The sequence below is a fragment of the Capsicum annuum genome, chromosome 12, assembly GCF_002878395.1.
Source record: "Capsicum annuum cultivar UCD-10X-F1 chromosome 12, UCD10Xv1.1, whole genome shotgun sequence".
Classification (NCBI taxonomy): domain Eukaryota; kingdom Viridiplantae; phylum Streptophyta; class Magnoliopsida; order Solanales; family Solanaceae; genus Capsicum; species Capsicum annuum.
The window spans coordinates 30,503,663-30,516,733 of record NC_061122.1 but is presented as its reverse complement, the minus strand read 5'-3'; positions in this window follow the sequence as shown (position 1 = coordinate 30,516,733).

Genomic DNA, 13,071 nt, shown 5'->3' with positions numbered 1-13,071 from the left:
TATCAATAATAAAAAAAGATTATATCTAAGATCAAACTTATCTAGCGGAAGATCTCTAAATCTGATAATAAGATTACTCAACTAAATCTGAGACTGATATCAAGCCTATCTAGTGGGTAATCTCTAGATCTGATAATAAGATTACTCAACTAAATCTGAGACTGAGATCAAGCCTATCTAGCGGGTGATCTCTGTATCTGATAATAAGATTACTCAACTGAATTTGAGACTGAGATCAAGCCTATCTAGTGGGTGATCTCTGGATCTAATAATAAGATTACTTAACTAAATCTGAGATTGAGATCAAGCCTTTCTAGTAGGTGATCTCTGGATCTGATAATGAGATTACTCAACTGAATATGAGATCAAGCCTATCTAGCGGGTGATTCTGGATCTGATAACACTGATACTGAATAACTTTATGTAGGACCATGCCTATCTAGTGGGTGGCCTATGAATCAATGGAACTATCTGAGTTCCTCACTAAGATAGATGACTTTATCTGATAGCCCTGTTTCTGAATTCTTTTCTAAAGACTGATACCAAAACTGTAATTGTAGGAGTGCTTACTTAACTGACATGCACCAAATTTGAACTAGTGGGGTCCAACCTATAACCCCAGCTGGAAGGGTATCTATACCATGCCACGGGTAAATACCTCTCTATTCAAGCCTCTCTAATGGGTGACCCTCGTAGGAAGTCAAGCCTAAGGTAGTATAATAGTCAAGCCTATCTAACGGGTGACAAGCCTTTTCTAACGGGTGACTCCTGCATCCTGCGCTGGCTATGCAATTTTGGAGTTCAAGGATTGCTCCTAACGACTCTGACTCTCTAACGGGGAACCGCCATCCCTGCACTCGTTTGGTGCTAGCTCCTACTCTCAACTGAAAGACTCTGAACTGATTCTTAACTTAAACTGAACTGAATCTAATACTGATCATATTTCTCAAATAATCTGATTGAGTTAATTTGAATTCACTTGGTTCTATATCTGATGGAAAACTACTGAATCTCGTTATCTAACTGATGACACCGAGCTCTGAATAGATTATTCGAATACCACTGAGGATTGAACGAACACTTGAATACTACTAGATCTGAGCTGAGTACTGAACTGATGCTAAAACACTAGCGATACTGAGATTACTGAGAATACTGAGATTTCTTACATTCTATATCTATATGAGAGTACAGCATTCTATAACTCACTGAATTCTGAGAATCATGGCTTGACTGATATTATCGGAAAAATTGACACTGGCTCTAGACTGCAGCTAAATTATTGGGTATAAGTACCACCAGGACTCGATAACATAAAAGTGAAGCATAACCATGCTTGCATTATCAAGACCATGGACATTCATTCACCATCACAATCACTGCAGCATCTCTTCAAACATTTAGGAATCATAAACATGTGGTAGTGTAGGGAGACATGCTATTGGCTCATACTCCATTCAACAAGGTCTTGCATCAAACACTTAGCATGTATTAAAGTCTTAGCATGTATCAAAGAGCACATAATTGGGGAATTTCATGCTATCATGTCACAATTCATTCACTAAGACTTTTCAACAAACACTTGGCATGCATGGGCTTGTACACAATTGGGGATTTCTAGTCAATATGCTATAATGGCTCTAATTCCTTCACATAAGCATTTTATCAAACATATGGGGAGCATGATTTCCTTATTCAACAATTTCTTCACTTAATTGACATGAACACATCACTTAACAAGCAACTTGAAGAGGTTTTATCATGAATATCACATACTAGGGTCAAAGCTTGAAAACCTTGCAAACAAACATAAATCAAAACTAAATAATAGCATGAACATCAATTTCAACTCATATGAATCATGAAACCCATAAATATAATTTTTGAAAAGGGTTCTAGAACTTCTTGGATGAAAGGGACCCAAGAATCAACATCTACATACGTTAGGAAACTCTTTCTTGAAGGCTCTTGGAGAGATTCTTGATTTCTCTTAATTTTTCTTGAAGAAGAAAGAAGGTTTTTGATTTTGTAGAAACCCTAGTTTTTTATGTTAAAGATGAAGAAGGAAATTGTGAGCCTTGATCGGATATAAATAGGGGCTTAAAAGAGTGGGAAAAAGACCCAAAAACCCTTTTAAAATCAAGTTAAAGATATTGAATAGGGTCTGCGACGGTCAAAGTAACGGTCCGTCGCTCATCTTGACAGTCCATCGGATCATCCATCGTATATATATCAGAAAAATAATACACTTCCTTGATACGACAGTCTCAGCAATGGTCCATCGTAAACCCGATGATTCGTCGGACCGTCCGTCGCACATTGGCCAGGATGAGGTCACACTGCCTCAGCGTGATGGTCTGTCGCAGCGTCGATGGTCCTTCATCTTTGCCGTTGCACTTGGGCTAAAAAAGAGAGTCACTGCCTTAGTTGCGACGGTCCGTCACAAGCTCGACTGTCCGTCAACCCGGCTGTCGTACCTGGGCAGTTCCAACTGCTTTCAGTAAAATGGTCATAAATTTCTCGTCCGATGTCATATTTTGATGAAATTGGTATCGATGGAAAGCTTATTCAATTCTATACATGAAAAAAAGTTTATATTAGAGAAATTCTACATGGTTCAAAATATTTCTCACTTGGGAAGACATTTCTCAACCTTTTAAGGCCAAATTTATGCTTCACTTGACACACTCTAAGGCTTAGACTATGAGAGAATTTTGTGGGGTCTTAAAATATCTCCTCCTTGGAAACATTCGTCCTTGAATGTCACTCGATAGGCTAAGAATACTGATCAACTGAACTTACTCAAGGAACGGAAGCATCTAAAATATGATCATACAACTGAAACTACTGACATACTAAGCTCTCACACTGGACATGCATATCTGATGTATGGAATACTGACTGAAGCTACTCATAAGATGAATTCTCATAATAGACATGCATATCTGATGGATGGACTCACAACTGAGTTGATCTCATGAATGCATACTGAACACACTGAAAAGTTGAACTCTTTCTACTGAACATGCATATCTAATGCATGAATGTCTGACTGAACTGACTCTCGAAAGCATGATTGGCTATACAACTGATGTTAACTTTGTAAGGAGAGTCTAAACATGCAAATGAATGAGTCTAAGGACATGAAAGTTTCACAATATCATGGGGTATCTCCCTCTTGGGAATCTATGTCCCTCTACAAATACTTCGTTAAAATACTGGGTGGTGCACGAGGGCACCTACGAACCGGGTCATGATTGACCGACTGAGATCTAAAACTAATGCATGACTCATGCTGACATATAAGCTCAAAATAGAGCGAAGGATCTAACAATGCATATCATAAAGATGAAGGACTCATAACATACTCAAATCTATATCAGGGAATCTTTCCTGATCATGGTAGGTCTGAAGTGCTTGAAGTCTGTTCTGATGCTGACCACTATTGGCACCAGAAAGGGCACTCTGCTAATGAAACTCTCTACCCCTCTGAGCTAGCACTCTATATTTTTACATTCTATTGCCTAGATTACCACACCCAAATCACACATCACTACCGGCTCTACACACGCCTAGGTGGCTCTTGCCATACTTTCCACAAAGCGGATAGGTATGAACACCATAGTACTACTCTGGGCTTTGGGGTATGGCGCCCCATCATGACTGACATCCTCGAACTCTGGTGCAGGTACACTAGCTAAGGATGGATCGGGGACTGAAAATCTCTGGCTATGCTGAGGACAGCTACCACCCTGGGACCCTGCCTGAGAGAAACTATGACTACTTACTCTGGCTTTCTTACTCACTCTCTCTCTTTCTTTCATCTTATCTTCCTCAATCTACTGCGCGTGCATCATCAATCTAGCAAGGTGTATATCTCTATTGAGCATGATAACCCTACACTCCTTCAACACTAACCTAAATACACCAGTCATAAACTTACTCATACTAGCTCTAGGGTTAGCTATCAAGTCTGGAGCTTACTTAGCTAACTAGTTGAACTTAAGACGATACTCTTTCACTGTCATGGATCCTTGCCTTAGGTTCATGAACTTTTTTACCTTATCTTCTCTCATCTCTAGTGGGAAAAACTTATCTAGAAAGGAATCCTGAAACTCTTGCCAAGTCACGAGAGTTGCATCCTCCCCTTTACCCTTCTTCCACATCACTACCCAACTATGATCGATATTCTTCAGCCTATAGGACGCTAACTCTACACTCTCCTCCTTAGAAATATGCATGATTTGGGTAATCTTCCCCATCTCCTCTAGATAAAGCTGTGGGTCCTCACCTGCTACTGACCAAAAGAATTTTGGCGGGCTCATTCTCATTAAATCTCTAATTCTAGTTGTGGATGAACCCTCATCTTGCTGAGGTGGGGCCATAGCCTGACAATTTCTCTAAATATTAGTTGTCACAGCTTAGGCTAGCGCCTAAAAAACTGCTCGAAACTCTGCATGTTACATAATCTCATTCTCAAGATCTACTGGCTGAGGTGGCTGGTCATCAACACTATGGGCATTATCTCTACATGAAGGCATCCTCTGTAAATATAAAAAAGAAGTGGATTAGACTGAGGATCAACTTGAGCTCACGCTCACTCACATGACATGAATAATGAAAGATGGGAAACTGCTCCTAAAACATCTTATAGCCTCTTGTACATAAATGTGGCACGCAACACACCCATGCACAAGACTCTATTAGATGTGGCTTTTCATACTCCCTAGGACACTATTGAACCTTAGGCTCTGATACCAAGTTTGTAACAACCCAGTTTTCTAGAACTGAAATGTCACACGGTGCTCATAATCTCGAAGGACCACAAGCTAACCCTCTACTGATATCTGTATCTGAACACTGCATAATATAGATAATAAATTTAGAAATTGGCTATAAGGTTCAAAACATCTAAAAATACTCAAAATTGAAAACCAAATACTGATGCATCTGTCCGAAAAGCCTCTAAACTGTCTGAGCTGTGGAGTTGATAGGACATGTCCCCAACTAACTCCGTCTATTGAAAGTAAACTAAGTCTTGTGCGATAATAAAAAAAAAGATCATTCTCGACTGAAGAGGACTCACTGTTATGTCTATTGCTGCTGACTGGGACTGAGCTGCTAAGAGTACTCTGGATCTCGTGCCTCTAAACCTATGGTGTCAAATAAAATACCATAGCTCAAATGCATCAGTACGGGAATGTACCAAGTAGGAAGATGAGGTAAGGCTAAATGTAAGGGTTTATGCATGAACAATTACTTAACTGAATAAATATGAGAATACTGAAGAAGGACATATGCATGAATGCACAAACCATAACTAAAAACAACGCAACTCGAAGTACTGAAACTCGGTTACTGCTTTACTGATATCTAAACTCACTACTAATGCCTGAGATACTAAACACTAGATCATCTGATACAGATAACTAAGTACGAGAGTTGAAATCAGTCTTATTTGGCGAGTGATCTCAAAAACTGATGATAATGAAACCTAATTAACTGAATCTAATCACATCAATGACTAAATTCTGATCTTTCTATTCTCGACTGACTGCATCGGAGATCAAACCTCTCTAATGGATGATTCCAGAATCTACTATCAATAATAAGAAAAGATTATATCTCAGATCAAACAGATCTAGCAAAAGATCTCTAAATCAGATAATGAGATTACTCAACTGAATCTGAGACTGAGATCAAGCCTATCTAACGGGTGATCTCTAGATCTAATAATGAGATTAATCACTAAATCTGAGACTGAGAACAAGCCTATATAGCGGGTGATCTCTAGATCTGATAATGAGATTACTTAATTAAATCTGAGATTGAAATCAAGCCTATCTATCGGGTGATCTCTAGATTTGATAATGAGATTACTCAACTGAATCTGAGACTAAGATCAAGCCTTTCTAGTGGGTGATCTTTGGATCTGATAATAAGATTACTCAACTGAATATGAGATCAAGACTATCTAGTGGGTGATCTCTGGATCTGATAACACTAATACTGAATAACTTTATGTGGGACCATACCTATCTAGTGGGTACCCCATAAATTAATGGAACTATCTAAGTTCCTCACTGAGATAGATGACTATATTTGACAGCCCTAATTTCTGAGTTCTTTTTTGAAGACTGATATCGAAACTGTAACTGTGGGAGTGCTCACTTAACCAACGCATCCCAAATCTAAACTGGTGGGGTCTAACTTGTACCCCAGCTGGAAGGGTGTCAATACTGTGCCACAAGTAAAGACCTCTCTGTTCAAGCCTCTCTAACGGGTGACCCTCGCAGGAAGTCAAGCCTAAGACAGTATAATAGTTAAGCCTATCTAATGGGTGACAAGCATTTTCTAACGGGTGACTTCTGCATCCTGCACTGGCTACGCAATTCTTGAGTTCAGTGATTACTTCTAATGACTCTGCCTCTTTAACGGGAAGCCGATATCCTTGCACTCGCTCGGTGCTAGCTTCTACTTCCAACTGAAAGACTCTGAACTGATTCTTAACTTAAACTGAACTGAATTTGATCCTAATCATATTTCTCGAATAAACTAATTGAGTTAATCTAAATTCACTTAGTTCCGTATTTGACGAAATACTACTGAATCTCATTATCTGACTGATTACACTGAGCTTGGGATAGATTACTCGAATATTACTGAGGACTAAACTGAACACTTGAATACTACTAGATTTGAGCTGAGTACTGAACTGAGGCTAGAACACTAGCGATACTGAAATTACTGAGAATACTGAGATTTTTTACGTTCTGTATCTGTCTGAGAGTACAGTGTTCTATAACTCACTGACTTTTGAGAATCATGGCTTGACTGAGATTGTTGGGAAAACTAACACTAGCTCTAGACTACAGCTAAATTATTGGTTATAAGTATCTCCAGGACTCGATAACATAAAATTAAAGCATAACCATGCTTGCATTGTCAAGACCATGGACATTCATTCACCATCAAGACCATGGACATTCATTCACCATCACAATCACTAAAACATCTTTTCAAACATTTAGGAATCATAAACATGTGGTAGTTTAGGGAGACATTCTATTGGCTCATACTCCATTCAATAAGGTCTTGCATCAAACACTTAGAATGTATTAAAGTCTTAGCATGTATCAAAGAGCACATAATTGGGAAATTTCATGCTATCATGTCACAATTCATTCACTAAGGCTTTTCAACAAACACTTGGCATGCATGGGCTTGTACACAATTGGAGATTTCTAGTCAACATGCTATAATGGCTCTAATTCCTTCACATAAGTATTTTATCAGACATATGGGAGCATGCTCTGCTTATTCAACAATTTCTTCACTTAATTGACATGAACATATCACTTAACAAGTAACTTGAAGAGGGTTTATCATGAACATCACATGAATATCACATACTAGGGTCAAAGCTTGAAAACCTTCCAAACAAACATGAATCAAAACTAAATAATAGCATGAACATCAATTTCAACACACATAAATTATGAAACCCACAAACATAATTTTTGAAAAGGGTTCTAGAGCTTCTTGGATGAAAGGGACCCAAGAATCAACATCTACATACCTTAGGAAACTTTTTCTTAAAGGCTCTTGGAGAGATTCTTGATTTCTCTTAATTTTTATTGAAAAAGAAAGAAGGGTTTTGATTTTTTAGAAACCCTAGTTTTTAATGTTAAAGATGAAGAATAAAATTGTAAGCCTTGATCGGATATAAATAGGGACTGAAAAGAGTGGGGAAAAGACCAAAAATCCCTTTTAAAATTAAGTTAAAAAATTTGAACGGGGTCTATGACGACCGAAGTAACGGTCCGTTGCTCATCCTGACGGTCCGTCGGATCGTCCCATTGCATATTGGTCAGGATGAGGTCACACTGCCTCAGTGCGACGATCCAAGTGATGGTCCGTCGCAACCTCGATGGTCCGTCGTCCTGGCCCTTGTACTTGGGCCAGAAAAGGGAGTCACTTCCTTGGTTGTGATGGTCTGGGTGATGGTCCGTCATAATCTTGATGGTCCGTCAACCCAGCCGTCGCACCTGGGTGGTTCTGACTGCTTTCAGTAAAATGGCCATAATTTTCTCATCCGATGTTGGATTTTGATGAAATTGGTATCGATGGAAAGCTTATTCAATGATCTATATGAAAAAAAGTTGATATTAGGGAAATTCTACACGGTACAAATATTTATCACTTGGGAAGACACTTCTCAACCTTTTAAGGTCGGATTTATGCTTTACTTGACACGCTCTGAGGCTCAGACTACGAGAGAATTTTATGGGGTATTATAGTTGGTTTGGGGTGCATTTTAATGCAGAGGGTTAAGGTTATGGCCTATGCCTCTAGACAGCTTAAGCCTCATGAAAAAAATTATCCCACCTATGATCTAGAGTTAGCAGCTATTGTGATTGCCTTAAAGATTTGGAGGCACTATTTGTATGGGGTGGATGTGGATGTGTTCATAGAACACATAATCTTGCAGTATGTATTTCCTAAAAAGACTTGAATTTGCATCAGTGAAGGTGGTTATAGTAGTTGAAAGATTATGACATGAGTGTTTTATATCACCTGGGCAAGGCTAATGTAGTGGAAGATACCCTCGGTAGATTGTCCATGGGTAGTGTTTCTTATGTTGAGGATGGTAAGAAGAAGTTAGTTCAAGAAGTTTATCAGTTTGCCTGACTAGGTGTTCGTTTGATTGATTCAGCTGAGGGTAGTGTTTGGGTGCAGAATAGTTTGAAATCAACTTTGGTTTCCAAGGTAAAAGAAAAGTAGGACAGGGATCCCAATTTAGTTAAGCTGAAAGAGCCAGTCAGAGACCAGAAAGTATAGGTTTTCTCCCAAGAGGGAGATGGTGTGTTGCATTGTCAGGGTAGATTATGTGTGCCATGTGTGGATGGCATTAGACAGTGGATTCTTTCAAAAGCGCATGGTATGCGTTACTCTATTCATCCAGGGGCCACTAAGATGTATCGTGATTTATGAGAGATCTATTGGTAGAGTGGGATTAAGAAAGACATTGCAGAGTTTGTAACTAAGTGCTCCACATGTCAGCATGTTAAGATTAAGCACCAAAAGCCTAGTGGTTCCATATAGGAGTTTAGTATTCCCACATAGAATTAGGAGGAAATAAACATGGACTTCATGATGAGTTTGCCTCGTACTCATCATCATCATGATTTGATTTGGGTCATTGTAGACAGGATGACTAAATCAGCCCATTTCTTATCAGTTCATACCTTTTATTTAGCTGAGGACTATGCCAGGCTCTATATCAGAGAGTTGGTTAGGTTGTACAGTGTCCTATTATCCATTATTTCAGATAGAGGTATGCAGTTTGCCTTTCATTTTTGAAAGCCTTCCAAAAGGGTCTTGGTACCAAAGTCTACCTCAGTACAGCCTTCTACCCTCAGATAGATAGTCAAGCAGAAAGGACCATTCAGACCTTAGAAGATATATTAAGAGTGTGTGTCATTGACTTTAAAGGCAGTTGGGATGACCACTCATCTTTGATTGAGTTTGCATATAATAACAGCTATCATTCTAGTACTCAAATGGCTCCATTTGAGGCTCTTTTTGGGGGGAGATATAGATCTATCATTGGTTGGTTTGAAGTAGGTGAGGCCGTAGTAGTACGGCCTAACTTGGTGTTTGATGCTTTAGAGAAGGTGCATTTGATTAGAGAGAGGCTTAAGATAGCTCAGAGCCGACATAAATCATATGCAGATATAAGGAGGAAAGATCTCAAGTTTGAGATTGACGACTTAGTGTATTTGAACATCTCTCCCATGAAGGGAGTGAAGAGATTTGGCAGGAAGGGAAAGCTTAGTCCCCGATATATTGGTCCTTATAGGATTCTCAGTCATTTCGGTAAGGTAGCTTATGAGCTTGAGTTGCCTGCAAACTTAGCATCAGTGCACCTAGTGTTTCACATCTCCTTTCTAAGGAAGTGCATTGGTGACCCATCTGTTGTAGCCCCTATGGAGAGTGTAGATGTTCAGAGTAGTCATTCTTGTGAGGAAATCCAGGTTGAAATCCTTGATTATCTGATTCACAGACTAAGGAACAAAGAAGTTCCTTTGGTCAAAGTTCTTTGGCGAAATCAGTCCATTGAGGGAGCTACTTAGGAAACAGAAGAAGATATACGGACCAAGTATCCTCACCTTATCTCTGCAAACTCAGACTTAGTTTAAGGTAATAATTTTCTTAGAATTTATCTTTTTCGTGCTCAGTTTCAGCTGCATACCATTCTCATGTCAGTCATGCATTTACAAAACCAGTTCAGTTATGTGTCATATACAGATTCAGTCATGTAAGCATGTATATTCATCATGTAATCTCAGTCCTTCAGTGCTTTCATCATAACCAGTCTCATTCGAGGACGAATGTACCCAAGGGGGAGATATTGTAATACCTCAAAAATCCAAACCCATGCTAGAGTAATATTTCAGGATCAGGTGTGGTACATTAAGATTATTTGGTAGTTTTTTGAGTTAGTTCGATGCATATTAAGGTCCCAAATAACTCCCAGCAATTTGATGAATCAAAATATCTCACGATTGAGTTTTTGATAAGAATATTGCTTTAGTCAACTTCAAACAAGCATAACTTTTGCTCTACTCAGAATTTTATAGCTCAAGTCCTACCAAACTGTAGGACATTAAATTATCTTTCCGATGATACCAATTTCATCTAAATTCGATCCTCGAGTGAGAATTTATAACACTTTTAGTAAAGCAATTTACCAAAATGGACAACACTGCATCGTGGTGAGGGTCAAAATGGCATTTGTTTTTTTCCAGTGTGCCATCGTGATATCAGCACATCATACAGATGTGTTATTTGGCGTTCATCCTTTTTCAGTGAACCCAATCCGATTTCATCACATCGCACCAAGGGCCAAATTCACATTAAGTGAGATACCACAATTGCGCTGCATCACGCCAAGTTTCCAGTTCACAGTTGTCAGCTTTCCAGTGGCTCGACGCAATTGTACTGCGTCGCCCCAGGTGTCAAAATTGGGATTTCCAGTCAGTTCTGAGTTTTAAATTCCAAGGGCTTTTATGTTCTTTTCCCTCACCCCAGTCAGTCAAAACACAGAATTAAGCCCTAAAAGAGCTCTAATTGCTTATTATTCACAAATTACTCAAATTAGAATAGCCCTCTTTCAAGAACCAAAACCCTAGCCTCCACAATTCAAGATCAAATATCAAGAATTCACCATCAATCTTTCCAAATTCACTAATCAAGGTATGTTAGATATTCATCCTTGGGTTTTCTTTCACCCTTGGAGTTCAAGAACCCTTTTCAAAACTACAAGCTATGAAATTCATAATTTATATGTTCAAATTGGATTGTATTTGTGTTTGTGTTATTGTATGGGTTTCAATTCAAGATTTAATTATATGTTTTATGAATATAAGATAGCATGTATGTTGATTGATATAATTCCCATGTCAAAACCCTTGAAATTTCAAGTTTAAGTTGAAGTCTTGATGTTTATGTGTTGTTCATTGTCATGTGCATTAATTATGCTTCCCACGTGTTTGATATAATGTCCATGTGACATGAATAGTGTATTCATGACATGTTATCATGTGTTATCATTTATGTACAAGTTCATGACTTTCACATGTTTGACAAATTACCTCAGTGAATAAATTGTGAACAATTAACTATTGCAATGCTTTTATGATTGGCTATGTTTTACTAATTATGCTATCGAGTCCTTGGAATATTTATTATCCAAAATCTAGTTGTTTATTTAGTCGCATAGAAATAGAATAGACCCAGTAAAGGTCAAGAACAGTAGTACTCAGCCAGTAACAGAACTCAGTGAACTCAGTCCAGTTTAGTCAATTAACATGATCAGTGTCAGTTTAGTCAAGTTTAGTACAATCTAGTGATCAATGTCTATTCAGTTGGGAGTAGAATTCAACACCGAGCAAACCCAGAGATGGGGGCATTCCTGCCAGCAGAGGGTTTGACCCTTAGTAGCAGTCCTTGCATTACAGAACTACGCATCCAGTGTAGGGTAAGTCGTCCTCTTTCCAAAATAGGGTTGATGCAATCATATATACATTTCATGAGTCTTCCTGCCAGACTAGGGTTGACACATCATTATTAGTATCCCATGGCAAGGTGCTAACAACTTTCTAATTGGGGTCACAAGTTGGACCCCAAATCAATTTACATCGGGGTATGTTGGTTAAATGAACACTCCCACAGTCTCAGTTTCTATCTTCAGTATAGAACTTAGTCCAGTTCTATAGAACCATGGTTGTCAGTTATCAGTCACTCAGATATCAGTTATATAGCCAACAGAACATCAGTATTCAGTTATAGTATAATCTCAGATACACGATATATATATACGTATATGCATAGTATTTCATAATCAGTGATTACGACAGTTTTAGTTCTCTATGTAATCTCATTCAGTTACTTTATATCATTCAGTCAGTTATTATTCATACTTATGGGCCCATGCATATTAGCCTTACCTCATCTAGCATACTAGTACATTCCACGTACTGACGCATACTCTCTCTTTACGCTATGATGTCTCATATCATAGGTTCGGATGCTCGAATTCCTGACCATACTTAGCCAAATCAGTCTATCAGTCGCAGCTAGAGTAATAATTCCCCATCCATCGAGGACGCAATATTTATTTAGCCATTATAGTATTTCAGTATTACAGTTATTTTAGATAGCAATTGTGAGTTAGTTGGGGCCTGTCCTATTAACTCCTTTATTTCAAATATTTAGAGGCTTTTTAGACATTATTAGTTAGAAGTTATTCTACAGTTGTATTTAGTTTTGATTTAGTATTATGAACCTTATGGCCTTATCTATTTTATTTTTGCATATGTGTCATTAATATTATTCAGTGCTCACAGCAGGTACCAGTCATGGGTTATCTTGTGGTCCTTCGGGGTTGTAAGCATCGTGTGACACCCAAAATGCAGTCTCGGGGCATTACAGTTTAGGAAGAAGAGAAAGCTTAGTCCCCAATATGTTGGTCCTTATGTGGTTTTGCAAAAGGTTGATAATATGGCA